The sequence below is a fragment of the Martes martes genome (genome assembly GCF_963455335.1).
Source record: "Martes martes genome assembly, chromosome: 10".
NCBI lineage: Eukaryota > Metazoa > Chordata > Mammalia > Carnivora > Mustelidae > Martes > Martes martes.
Window position 1 is genome coordinate 94,845,267 of NC_137898.1, and position 13,535 is coordinate 94,858,801.

The window sequence follows — 13,535 nt, forward strand, 5'->3', positions numbered from 1 at the left end:
ACCCCGTCCCCATACGTGGCAAGAGTGGGACCCAAGGGCAGTGGGGCGCACAGGAGGAGCTGGGCGGTCCAGCAGGCTTCCCAGAGCAGAGCCTCAGGTTGGATGCTTAAGGACACTCGTCATTTAGGAAGGAGGTTACCCACAGTAGCCAAGCCAGGGGCGGCCCAGGGGAGGGGGGCAGGTGGAGCAAAGAGGAGATGAGAACACACGAGGCATGCTACTGGGAAAATAAAAGTCTTAATGGGGTTGAATGGGAGGGGTTCCAAATAAAACTCTTTAAAATCCAGAAAACCCTCTGTCCTACTTTCACATGAGATTTTATGTGGAAAGCCTTCGAGAAGGCATCGAAGAGCAGCTGTTAGGGTTGAAGCAAGAATAGGGGTGAACCCCACCTCCTAAGTGGACAATGGAGAGGGGCTCCAGCCCTAGGGTCACCTCTCTTGGCCCCGAACGGGAGGAGAGGACCGATGTCAGGACAAGAGGGGAGATTAGGACCTGTCTGTGCAAGTACCTCAAGTCTGGGCTGAGGAGGGAAGACAGGAACAGGACCGGGGCCAGCTGCACCCGGGGAGGGGGGGTAGAATGAGGGGCAGGCCCTCCTCAGGGGGCAGACTCCTGTCCATCCCTACCTGTGCCTCCTGCCTGTCTCTCCAGCACCTAGAGAGGTTGGGGGGGGGGGGGAAGCACGGCAGCGAGGCCAGGCCAGGCCCCTTCTCGGACAGACAGCTCACCTGTCAAAAGGGCAGCTTTCTTCCTTTGCCTCAGGAAAAGCAGGAAGGAAAGCAGGAACACAGTGAAGACAGAAAAAACCCAAGGTACCTCTTCCATACATTTATCAAACAAATATTTACCAAGCACTTACTGTTTGCTATACATCATTCCAACCATGAATATAGCAGTGAGCAAGACAGACAGGTTCCTGGAGCTTACACTAAAATCCTAAAATCTCAGGGGAGAAAATACCTTAAAAGTTTTCAAGCCTGCTGCACACCACCAACACACCCCTCCTAGGCCTGCATCTCCCTTGGCCTGTCCCTGTCAAGGTCACGGGTCTGTGCTTAAACATCTTTGATGACGGGCAACGTGCCCCCTCACAGGCAGAAGTGCGCTCCCGAAATCTCCAGCTGGCCCCATCGAGGGCCCTGCTGGCCTCCCTCCCCAGTCCGGCAGAGCCTGAGGCAAGGGAGTCAACAGAGCATCAGAGGCCCTGGGAGAAGGTGCAGGTTTTATTTTATAATGACACAAAATAGAAGGATGCATCACTAGTTCTGCTCGTTCTGAGCCAATGACCTGGGACCAACAGAAACAAGCGGACCCCATGCTCACCTGTCCAGAGCTCCCGGGCCCTCAGCCTTTGCCACTGTGACTGCCCTGCTCGCTTCCCTTCCAGAAGCCTCTGGCAGCGGTCCCCAGGTCCCCAGGTCCCCAGGGTGTGCCCTCGCTGGCCCCCACTTCTCTCCTGCTGTCCCTTCCAACCAGGCCGCCCTCCCCAAGACCCAAGCCACCTGCAGGGGCAGGGGTGGGGGGGCCGTGGAAGGGGCGCCTGTGGGCGGGGCCAAAGAGAAGCTCACCCCCACCCCCACCACCACCCCTGGGACTGAGAGCTGCTCTCTTGAAACAGCTTCTCCTGCCAGGAGCCAGGCAAGGACAGGTGTCGAGGAGGATCCGGAACAAAGGTGCTCCTGCCTGGCAGGGATCTGGGAATGGCAGACCCTGGACCCTGGGGGCAGCCACACTGGCCCAGGTCCCCGAGCTCGGACCTGTAGGGCCCCTCCCCTTCCCCACGTGTCGCCACGGTTGGCGGCTGAGGCCTCGCAGCCCTGTGGGCGGCAGCCGGGGAGCCACATTTCCAAAGGAATAGGAGCCGGCGGGCGGGCCACATGGAAGCAATTACCGGGGGAAAAGAGAGAGAGGTGGGGGCCGGCAGGGGCGGGGAGGGCGGCCGTGGAGATGGCCCGAGGGCAGAGAGGGAGAGCGGAGAGCCCTGCCCACCTGACCACAGAGGGCTGACAAGCAGGGAGCCTGCACTCTGGGCAGGGCGAGGTGTGGGGTTTGGGTCGGCACAAAGAGCTCTGGGTTGGGAGTCCGCAGGCGGAGGTTGTGGTCGGCCTTGTCACCAACGCACTGTGGCCTTGAGCAAAGCCCTTCACAGCTCTGAATCTCTTCAGGCACCAAAGGACAGGGAAACGAGTTCGGGGGAGCAGTGGAGAGCTCAACTGTGAAAAGCTGGTTTCCAAAACAGCCCCAGACACAAGTCCCCCGCTCGGCTGCTTAGGAGCTGAGACCTTGGCTGAAGTTTCAACTGCCAGAGCCTCATTTCTTCACAGATAAATGGGCTGAATGAAAGGTGTGTGTGAGGCTTACAGGAAGGGATAGAAATAAGCCTCCGGCACATCCTTTTCTTTTGTTTGTTTGTGAAGCTTATCGGGCCAGGCTTTTAAGAAGTGCTTGATTGGGTGCCTGGTTGGCTTAGTGGGTTAAGCCTCTGCCTTCAGCTCAGGTCCTGATCTCAGGGTCCTCGGGGGTCAGAGGGCTCCGGCTCTTTGTTCACCAGGGAGCAGGCCTACAGACCCCCTGCCTACATGTGATGTCTGTCAAATAAATAAATAAAATATTTTTTAAAAAAAGAAAGAGAGAAGCGCGGTTGATACATGGTAAGTACTTGTGTTATTTGCTAAGTCTTTTTTATTGTAAGGACAGGTGTTTACAGAGGTTGCTAGGGAGGAGGACACGGGGCAGGCAGTGCACACAAGGAACACGGCTATAGCCCCTGGAACCCACACCCTCCTGCAGGAGGATTTGGATCAAAGGCAGAAGCAACAGCACGTGGGCCCAGCCCTCTGCAAACGGGACCCCGTCCTCTCCAGCCACCCCCAGCCTCCCCATCCCACCCCAGGAAACCAGATCCCGGAGCCCGTGACCCACTCGTCTGGGCTGCAGAGGGAAAGTCCAAGCACGAAGGAGGAACCATCCCGCCACACAAGGACAGTGGCCTGTGGGCTTCTGCTGCCCGGCCTTATCACACTTGAGGCCCAGGGAGACACTGAGGGCTTCACCAGGCCTGCACCTGCCCTCAATCCTAGCAGCAGCCCCTCCTCCCTGCTGGGCCTCAGACTCTGCAGTCCTCCCAGCATCTTTCCACAGGGCAGCTCTACAGGGCTAGGGTGGGCAGAGAGAATGTCAGGAGCTGTCTGTATGTCTCCTCGTCCTAGGCAAGGGGCCAAGACCAGACGAAAAGCTGCAGTTCTGGACGCCGAAGGCCCTTCTCACCCTGGAAAGCAACCAACCCCACGCCAGCCGTTGACAGAGCTCAGCCCCTGCTGGGCTTGGGGGCACGGGGCTGGGGCCCAGGCCTCAACCACTGGCAGCTAGATTCAACCACTTCCTCCGTCTGTAGCATGAAGAGTGACACACACACACACACACACACACACACACATATGCACTGGGAATGCAGGAAAGGTCAGGGGTGATTCTCAGGCCAAGGGTGGCCGGCAGCCCACCCAGAGGCCCTCAGAACATGGACGCAGGAGTGCAGAGCCCTTCTGGGAAGGGAGAACCAAAGGGTAGAGGGGAAACAAAGGACCACAGCTTCCAAAATCTACCTACGCTCATCCTTTTCTCAAGGCAACCAGAAGTTTCAGGTCAAGGTCCCACACCCTAAGAAGTAAGGAGGGCCCAGGGGGCAGGGGTAAGGGAAGCACCAGCTAGCTGCTGGCGGGAGTTGGGGGGGTAGGGTGGCGGAGGCAGGGAATATCTCACCACAGGGCAGCTGAGGAGTCAGTGGGTGGGGAGGTGACGGAGAGAAAGTTCTAGAAGTTTTCTGGGCACCCTTCCCTCACTACCCGATTGCCCTGCTCTCCAGAGGCCAGGGTCCATCTCCAGGGGCTTGGGAGCTCAGACGGGTTCTGGTGCCTGCCTTGATTTCCATCAGCAGACTTGGCCCTCGGCCTCTGGAATGTTCTGTGACACTGATCTGGAGGGTCCCTTTCAGGAGGCTGGAGCTCTCTCTCCCCTGTGGGCTGGAACCATTTTGTATTATTCTAAGGTAGAGCGAGCCCTTCCCTGAGACAGAAGGTATTAACCATCCTGACAGGAGGAATTCATAGGACCACTGGGCAGCCTCTCTGAAGTGAGACCCAGAGAACGCGTCCAGGTAGGGACCGAGGGGGCACCCAAGGCAGGGTAGAGGCCAGGCCAGCGTTGGGTAACTACAGAATGCCTACCGGTGAAGCTGGAACAGAGGAAGGGGGTCCAACTTCTGGGCTCCTGCTGGGGAAGTTCAGCCAGGGAGTGGTGGGGAAGGGTGGGGGTCTTTCCCAAAATTTGTTACAATTCCAAAAAGTATCAGATTCTTGGTTCTACCCAGAAAATTGGATCCTAACACAGCTGAGAGGGTGGAGGGAGCCACATAACTCTTTCTGATGAGTGGTGAGCAAGTCACTGCTTTGGGTAGAGAAGCTGGAGAGAAGGGAAGGCATCCCGGAAGGCGCAGTGGGCTTCCACGGCCTGGAGCTCTGCTCCCAGGAAAGGGGCTCCCTGCTGTCCTGAGCAGTAACCCACGCATGAGCTACAGATGCCGTCTTAGCCCACAAGCCCACAGTCCCGGCAGGCGATTCGTACTTTCCCTTCTTAAGTTCTTCCAACTATGCACCCCTCCTCACCCCCTCAGCTTGGGCTGGGGAGGGGGAAGGGACTGGCCCCAGCTCCTGGCTCTCCTGCACCCGCCTGATGAAACCCAAGTCCCCCTGGATAGCCAAGATCTCCCACCCAGCGCAGCTATGCTGAGGGATGGTCCAGAGAGCCCTCCGCGGAGAGGGGAGCAGAGCAAGGTCGGAGCACCTCCACTCAGGCCTACCCCTCTCGGCAAAGAGAAAAAAGACCCCACAAGGTCATTTCCAGGCACCCTCTCCGGAATTAGGGGGCAGCTCTGGAGGGCAAGTAAGAGCGTGGGAGAAGCACTACTCTCATCACACGCCTCCTCCTTCACGCAGGCACCCTTCCGAGCACTTCACACACATCAACGTATTTAAAATCACCCTCTCGAAGGCCACGGCCAGGGCCTGGAGGAGGCGGGGGCAGAGCGCAGCTCAGGAGAAAGCAGCCTGGGCTTGTGCCTCGTGCAACAACGCGGCGCGCACCAGGCCCATTCCCAGGGTTCTGCGAAGAAGTCAGCCTGAACTTGGCTTTCTCGCTGTGCCTCCCTCCAGTGGTGGAAAGCAGAGGCTTTCAAAAGCCTGTGGGGGTGCCCGCCCGTGGGTGGCCATGAGGTCAGACAAGCACAGCTGAGCACCTGAACACTGCCTACACCCCTCACCCCCCGCCTTCCAGAAGGAGCCCCCTAGCTAAGCAAGGCCTTCAGGACTGGCTCTGTGGAACAGAGGAAGCAGCAGCTGTCCATCAGGCCTCCCATGGCCCAGAGGGAGCTTCCCCCCAAGACTGGAAATGGAGGGGGCAGCTACTGGCAGACATGTTGGCAACTCTGGGCAGGCCAGGAGGTGCCTGCGGTAAGGGTCCCAGAGAGGCAGACAGCGGAGCCCAGGGGTCTGGTCGCAGCTGGACCCCACCCTCACCCCAACCCCATCCCTTCCCACTGTCCACCACCCAGGCTGCCTGGAGGCACAGGGGCCTAGGCCCAAAGGTCCCCACCACGGGGACCTGGTATCCCGGGCACCACCTGCCTGCAGCTTGCAACTCCCACCTTTGGGCTCTGCTTGGCGACCTTGCGACTCCTGCACACGGATGGACCCAGCCAAGCCCGTCACCTCTAGCCAAGCCAGCCTACGGATCTCCTGGACTCCGTGGGGGCAGTTGTGAGAGACACCAGGGTTCAGAGGATGCTGAAGGTGGGGACGCCTCTTAAGCAGGGGCGCAGGGGTGGGGGCTAGAAACTTTCCAGAGAAGAGGACCATCCCGGTGGCTCACTCCAAGGGAGACGAACACCGGCTTCCCGCGAAAATCTGGTCCAGAGAAAGGGATCCCGGGGCTGTGGCCGCCCCACCCCGGCCGGCCCCGCGCTGCGCCCACGTGCCGGGCCGACCACCTCCCCGGGGCCGCGGCGGCGCGGGGCGACGGAGGGGGGGACCAGACAGCAGGGCCCCCGCGGCGCTCCCGCCCTCCCCCCGGACCCCACGGGGGCCGGCCGCCGCGTACTCACCCTCGCGGGTGGAGCGGGGCGGGGCACGACACTTTCGCGCACAGCTCCGATCCGCTAGGCGCACGGGCTGGCGGCGCGGCGCTGGCGCGGCGGCTCCGCTCGGCCGGGTCCCTGTCCCGGGCGCGGGGCGGGCCTGGGAGCGGGCAAGTCCGCCTGCGGGGAGGCGGGGGCCCGGGCCCGGGCCCGGGCGGGGGGCGGGGAAGGGGCCGGACACGCTTGCGCACACGGCCGGGGAGCCGACTCCGGGGAGCGGGCGGGCAGGCGGAGGAAGGGCGGGGAGGCGGAGGAAGGGCTGGGGCGCTGCCGCGCGCGGGCGGGGCTCCCGCCGCCGGCCTGGGACGGTGTGGGAGCGGCGGAGGCCGGGGGCCGGGGAGCCGGGGCGCGCGGGGCGCGCGGGGCGGGCGCGGAGGGGCGGAAGGGGAGGCCGGATGGGGTGAGGGTAGAACCCGGGCGGGCGCTGCCTGTGAGTGGCGCCAGGATGGATGTGCCCAGCGCAGCCTCCGCGCACTCTCCTGGGAACAATGAGACCCAACAAAGGGTTCTCGGCTCTCCCACGTGGTGAACCGCGTCCTTCGCTCGCTCTGCAAAGTGAGGCACGGAAGGGGGAGGGCCTTGTTCCGGGAGCCCACCCCTCCATCCCCGCCCTGGGCCCCGCGGCCAGGTGCCGTAGACCTAGACCTGGGCCTCTCCTCTGCCCTCGTCTGCACCTGCAGCTCCGAGACTGCTCCCTCTGCCGCCCCTCTTTTGCACACCAGTTTTGGCCTTGAGAAAGCTTCTTGGTTTCTGTTCCTTACAGAAGGCGCCAGGCACACTGTCGCCAGGGGAAACCCCATCAGACTCCTGACCCTACTTCCTTGGGCTCAGACATCCCCCATCAACCCTGGAAACGGCGCAGGCCCAGAAACCTAGTCCAGAAGTTACCCCCAGGAAACCCACGGCCCCCGAGGCACTCTCTTTCATAGGTGAGTGGTTCTTCCATGGGTGAGCGGTGTTTACTGAGCCCCTGGTGGGTCGCCCAGTGGGAGCAACCTGGTGCTGGAGGCTCCCGCCACTCCCAGGAAAGTCTAAGACCTGGTCCCTGTCTCCCAGGAAGCTTAGGGTCCAGCCTCAGAGAGAATGATCACAATGGACTTCTGTTCAAGAAGAAGGCAAGACAGGAAGTGACTAAGTGTGAGGTGTGAGTAACCGACAGTAAGTGCAAAGGAGGTTCAGAGACCTGCCAGCTTCAGGTTCACTTCAGAAGAAACTGGAGGGCTTGTTAGTTGAGAACAGGTAGTTCAGGAGGCTCTGCCGGAACAAAATGGAGAAGGCTTAGGTGAACAGGATGAGCCTCCAAGTTCTTCCATAGGTGACCGTTTTGTTCTAAATCACACCTTGCACAGATAGGTTCTTTCTGCATCCCACCCATGTCAAACTAATGTTTGAATGGTGCCGTTGGCTTGGTCCGTCAAGCATTCAGTCAAAAAAGACTTAACTGCATTCAGCTGAGGCCTAAGCTAAGCTTAGCTGGGTGAAAAGAAGCCAGTGGCTAAAGTTGGTGCCCCGAGCCAGTCAAGGGGAAAAAGGGGATATCCCCCCCTTTCACGGTCAGGAAAACTGGCCCAAAGAGAGTCATCAGGTGCCCAGAGCACCAAGGTGAGTAGTCTGGCCAAACTGAACTGAGACTCGTCCGGCTTCTAAACTTTGCTAACTCTTTGATGAACCAGATCTACACCCAGTCTGTGGTTCTTGCCATGAGCCACACCAACATCCCTCTGCCAGAGAACATACCTGAAGGGCCAGCGCTCCCTCCTGGGGTCCTGATTCCCAAATCTACCTCTGTCACTGCATTGCTTGAGTTTTCTTATTAAAAAAAAAAATAAGAAGAAAGAAATCACTGTATTTCGTCAGAGGCTACTGTTGGTACTAAACTAGGCAGTGGACAGGAACTTGCTCTGGAAGTTCAATGCACTATATAAGTATGTGTTATGTGATGCAGGCGGCATCCCTTCTCTAGCTTATGGAAGTGGTCAGGTCTCCCCCACCCCTCGTTGATCCCAGGTTACCCGGTGCCCAGAAGCTAACTGTAATTCTGGCTCCTCCCCTCAGGCCGCAGTGTGCTTACTCATGATCTTTCCCCTTCGGGTTTCTTAATGGCACAACCAGATGCTTAGCTAGCTGCCTGGAAGCCTTATCATCCGTGGGGCAGGGGGGAAGCAGTTCTGGGGCCTTTTGATCCCGGGGGGTGGAGGGGGTATGGTTCTGGAGCCATCTGAGCACCACCCAGCTCCTTGCACCCCTGCAGGACACAGCGAGAGGTCATATGATGAAGCCAGCAGGGGTTTGACAACTCGGGACTGTTCTTCCCGGAAGCTAGCTGTGCCAAGGACAGACAGAACAAGACAACCTGACCAGCGGCACGCTGGGTGCTGGTCCCGCGTTGAACCATGCTGCTTCCGTTCCTTTTTCTTCCACCTCCCTTGACCTCTCTGGCTCTGTCTCCACGGTGGAGGAACTGGGGCAACCAGAGGGGCCTCCGGAGCAGAGGGAAGGGGCAGAGGAGCGAGGGGCACCACGGAAGGGGCAGGTGCTCATCAGCCGGGGAAGCCGTGGCCCCCAGAGGCCCCTCCTTGGCAGGAGGTGGGTGTGGGTAGGAGGCCCGGAGCCGCTCGACAAATGGGCCTCGCAGGCTTCTGGCTCCTGTCCCTCTCGTGTGCCACGTTAGCTTCCTGCCCACCAGGAGGCGGGAACAGTAAGATGCCGTGTGAGGAAGAAATAAACGCAGTCCAGCATCTCAGACGCTTTTAAAAATAGCAACTCTGGGAGGGTAGTTCAGCTCCTATTTTTATCAGATTTATATGGCTGGACCGTAGAGCTGAGCTGTTCCCAGGGTTCTCAATAGCAGGCAGGGGACATCACTGTTGTTGTTGTAGAAACCTGCCGGTAGGCCAAGGCATTCCAGGAACCTTTAGGCTGGACGAGATCCCAAGAAGTCCTTGTGTGCAGCCCTCGCCTCTGCTTGGGGCCAGTCAATTAACCACAGATAGTTTATCTTTTTTGCCCAAAAGTCACTTGGTTGCTGTGCCCTCCACTGTGTAATTTTAGGATTTCACAGCCCTTCTCATCAGGAAGTTCTTTTAAATATCTAGCCCAAGTATCTCTGGTTACATCCTTTTCGGTCCTTCTCACAGTAGAAAAATCTAACTTATGTTTACCCCTTGGCGACTATGTCTACAAAAGGCTCTTCTTTAATCCCCACAAAACCCCTCACAGGGAGCACTCTTACCATTGCTAAATTGGGAGCAGTTATGGAATTGCTTGCGATCATACCTGGGGAATGGTGCAGATTCTGTGCCGAAGCCATCAGACCATGTGGCCTCCCAGACGTGTGCCCTTAGCTCGGACTTTCACTTCTTCGTCACGCTCCCAAAGGACGAAGCGGCCCGTGTTCTCATTGTGCACTTGTATGTCGTGCTAGAAGCTTGGCTCTAGATCCCAGCGTGCTGAGCCACGGTCCGCCTTGACCGCCCGGCCTCTGCTTGTGCAGGCCATTTGGCTAGCAAGTGTAGCCTGGAAATTTGCCTTCTCTCTGCATAAGGTCTCCCAGCCCCCTCTGCCTTCTTTGGAAGGCATTCACTGCTTTTGTCATTACTTTGTAATGACTACCTGGGTTCCTCACTAAATCATAAGCTCCATGTGAGCTCTATCTCCAGATTCTAACTTAAAAAAAAAAAATTCGGGGGGCACCTGGGTGGCTCAGTGGGTTAGTCCTCTGCTTTCGGCTCAGGTCATGATCTCAGGGTCCTGGGATCGAGCCCCACATCTGGCTCCCTGCTCAGCAGGGAGCCTGCTTCCCCCTCTCTCTCTACCTGCCTCTCTGCCTACTTGTGACCTCTCTCTCTCTCTGTCAAATAAATTTTAAAAATCCTAAAAAAAAAATATCTGGGAAGATGTGCAAAACATGTGTATTGAATTGAAACACTTTAAATCAATTCAGTCCCTGCTTATTTTTTAAGTGGTTAAAACATGGTAACTTCAAGTTTGTGTAGATTTCAGAATCCAGTATCATTCCACTAATAATAGCGCTAGAACAAACACAGGGTTGCCAACATTTATTTATTTTGCTGGGTGAAGATATTTTAAAAACAACCACCACCAGTGACAACCATCTTCTTTAAAAAAGGACATTTTAAGATCATATGTACATGCTTGGAATGAAGATTTTGGTCCTTTCTGAGAAGGAAGAGTTGGCCGATCTACATCAGTCTATTGAGAAAGAAAAGAGATACACGAAAACGTTTTGGATATGGAAGCCTGACAAGAGAAACAATTTCAAATGTTACTTTGCATGTAAATATTTCTCGATTTGTTTCTCTGTCTGGGGCTCTGTGTTCAACAGAGACATGCAGAGTCGAGCTCACATGTCTGTGTTCCAAAATGTTATTTTTCTTCATTTCATGAAGGAATGTTGACAAATCCAGGACACTCAGCAATTTTTCTCTATGAGGAAACTTTTGGGCAAAATGAAAGGAGCCAAGGAACAATAGCAGTCATGCTTCCTTCCTTCTGCAGCCACGCCGAGGAGATAGTAGGCCAAGTACGGAGGGCTGATGGCCAGTTGTGGACACGTCCAGGATTTTTCTGGGAAGGGTGACATCTTCCACTGCTCCAGCAGAACAGGGACACAGGCACGCACAGGGAAGGCACGGAGTCAAATGCAGAAGGCCTTGTTGGCAGCACACAGGACATGTCATGCTGCTGGAGAGGGGCCGGTGTTTGCTAGCTGGTGAAGGTAGGGTCGAGGGACACTGGATCTCGCTCAGGAAGCTTTCTCGGGCGGCAGGATGTGTGGTTCTGCAAAGTGACATCAAGAGGAAAGCTAGGGCGGCAGGGCGGCGGGGGGGGCTGGGTGGTGCGGTCAGTTGAACGTCCGACTCTTGGTTTCCGCTCAGATCATGATCGCAGGGTCATGAGATCGAGCCCCGCGTTGGACTCTGAACTCAGCGAGGAGTGTACTTGGGCTTCTCTCCCGCTGTCCCTCTGCCCCTCCCACTCACGCTCTCTTTCTCATCTCTCTAAAATAAATAAATTAAAATCTTAAAAAAAAAAAAAAAGAGGAAAGCTAGGACAGAGAGGGGGTGGTTCTCACTCTGCATCCCCCTGGACTGAGAAGCAGGAGACCTGGGTTGAGTGGAATTTCTTTACTTGAGGGGAAAGCCTTCAGGGGGTGGGGGGGGTGACCCAGTTGCTGTGACCTGCTCCAGACCCACAGTGCCTGTTGTGGAGGGGGTGCACTTGGACCCCTGTGGTCCCTGGGAACAGACTCCCTAGAACTGACAGGAAGTGGCATGCGGTCAGAAAGCTTGGGTCTTTGAGAAGAGGGCCTCTGGGAGTTCAGACAGTGGCTGACCCCTTGACTCGGCCCGTTTCTTGCTGCAGCCAGAGACGCCAGGATTCAGGTAAGGTGGGGTTGCCGAGAAGACATGGTCTCATGTGGTGACGAGGGCAGATCAGTGTATGTCAGACAGGGACTCAGTGGGATCAGTTTCATGGCTCACCACACATCCGACCAGCCGTTTCCTGGAGGAGAAGCAAACACTCTAGTGGGCAGTGACACTGGCCATCGCAGGGGCGTTTGGGGGCAGGAGGTCGAATTCCTGAGGTCTTCTCTCCCTGAGCAGTCTGCAGCTTGCGGGGCTGTTCTCTGCGCCTTAGTGACTCCGGCTTCAGGCGCCAGGGGAGAAGCGATCCTCTTCCCCTGGAAACAGAGTTCGTCCTGAAGGAGGAGCGGCCTCCCGGCATGGCAAAGGAGCAAAGGTCTTAGAGCCTCCCTAGAACAGCTCTTACCTACCGTCTCATCCAGCGCTCCCCCAACCCACTGAGCTGCACTCAGGGAGTGCACAGGCTGGCGCCTCTTGATTTTCCGGTTCCCAGAGCTGCCTAGCAGTGCTGGTCCATCCAAAAGGTTTGCTAGAAACTTGACAGATGGGTGAGTAAACCTGAGAGGAAGGAGAAGCCTGGGATGGATCGAGCTGGGGAGTCAAGTCTGGGGAGGCAGCTGAGTCCCCGGGAGATGGAGACCCTTGGCCCCGGGGAGGTTCCCCAGCGGCCTTGTTTTGGGGTCAGGGTTGGCCACCTGCCAGTCTTTTCCAAGCACGTACCCTGTGTGTGAAGCCAGCTGAGAGCCCCACGGGCAGAACCTGATCTTTCAAGGAGAAAAGGTCGCTCCTGGGATTGGGTCCCTCCACTCTGCAAGGAGGGGCCTCTTGGGTCAGCATCCCCTCCACTCCTCTGCACCCCTCAATTATTTTTGCGACAGTTCTTGTACATGGGCAAAACGAGCCAGGGGTTCCCGTCAAACTGGCCAAACGTTTTGCTGCTTCATCTCCTTCTGGGGAGGAAGGCAGCTGCCCCCCAGTGCCATCCCTGTCTCTGTAACTAGTCCCTTCGGCCTCACTGCCTTATTCCCCGTGGGCTATCCTGCCAAACATGCAAGGGGGCAGCTACCCCACCAAGCACTGTGATCCCACACTCTTCCTAGGGGACCTTGTACACCAGCCTCTCCCTCATGCCTGTTTTCAGGGTAGCTTCCTGGGTGCTGCCTCTTTTTACTCCTACAGTTTGCTTGGCTGTCTGCCCCAGTAGCCTGGAGGATAGGAGCTTCGGTTTCCCAACAGCTAAAGCACTGCCTAGCTCCAAAGTCAATCAGTAAGTCAAACCATACCAGAAAGCAACACCAACACATGTTAATTACACGCAGGACGCTTCACGGATCCTCATCCCTGTTCTTTCACAAGGGAACAGGCTCGGGACACATGGGGTCTGGTCCAAGGCTATGGGGTGAATGTCAGCTCCAGGGGGAGACACTTCTGTTTGTTCACCACTTAGCAGTCTCCAGGGCAGTGCCTGGCCTGCGATGTACATTTGATAAGCCTTTGACTCTGAATTGTTGCCTGGTTCTCAGTCCAGGAATTGCAGAATACGGGCGGTCCCTACCTTATGCTTCCTTCTTATCACTTAGCAGAACCGAACATCCTGAGAAAGCCTCCAGAGGAAGCACAATCCAGAGGGCTGAGGGACTAACATGCCAACTCCAGCCCCTCTCCGTGGTGTGATACACACACGTCCCCTGTGCTGAAGTGAGTGCCTTATGTGTCTGACCGCATGCCCTCACCTGCGTGCCTATGACGTCACCCTTCCCAGATAAGCCCCGCTGGCTCCCCAAGGCTACAGCCTCACTCTGGGATCCCTTCCTGGCCTCCAGATCCTTTGACTGAGACCTCGGTGTCGCTGCTCACACCTCGAAGCCGAGCCCCTTGGAGCTTCCGTTGGCCACCACAACCCTATCATTTTGCCCTTGACAGGCTGTTTGGTGTTTGGTCTTGCGGCTGCTCTGTGA

General features: G+C 57.2%; 1 protein-coding gene and 2 long non-coding RNA genes across 5 annotated transcripts in view; 1 reads left to right on the plus strand and 2 right to left on the minus strand.

The window, feature by feature from the left end:
• ST3GAL4 (ST3 beta-galactoside alpha-2,3-sialyltransferase 4) overlaps positions 1 to 6,286 on the minus strand; it is a 31,145-nt gene extending 24,859 nt beyond the window's left edge. Inside the window, exon 1 of one of the 3 annotated variants that reach the window (XM_080817835.1) lies at positions 6,158 to 6,286. The gene's annotated coding sequence lies outside the window, so the exon portion shown is untranslated. The remainder of the gene's footprint in view (positions 1 to 6,157) is intronic. The other 2 variants (XM_080817836.1, XM_080817831.1) reach the window with 2 other exon arrangements.
• Positions 6,287 to 6,442: 156 nt separating this feature from the next.
• Positions 6,443 to 9,473, plus strand: LOC308350506. Its single transcript, XR_013967544.1, has 3 exons — positions 6,443 to 6,745; positions 6,954 to 7,119; positions 8,442 to 9,473. It is a non-coding gene; the product is annotated as an uncharacterized lncRNA (long non-coding RNA).
• LOC308350507 lies at positions 7,412 to 9,592 on the minus strand. The gene is made up of 3 exons (XR_013967545.1): positions 9,467 to 9,592; positions 7,928 to 7,999; positions 7,412 to 7,444 (listed from the first exon to the last, which is right to left on the minus strand). It is a non-coding gene; the product is annotated as an uncharacterized lncRNA (long non-coding RNA).
• Positions 9,593 to 13,535: the final 3,943 nt, after the last annotated feature.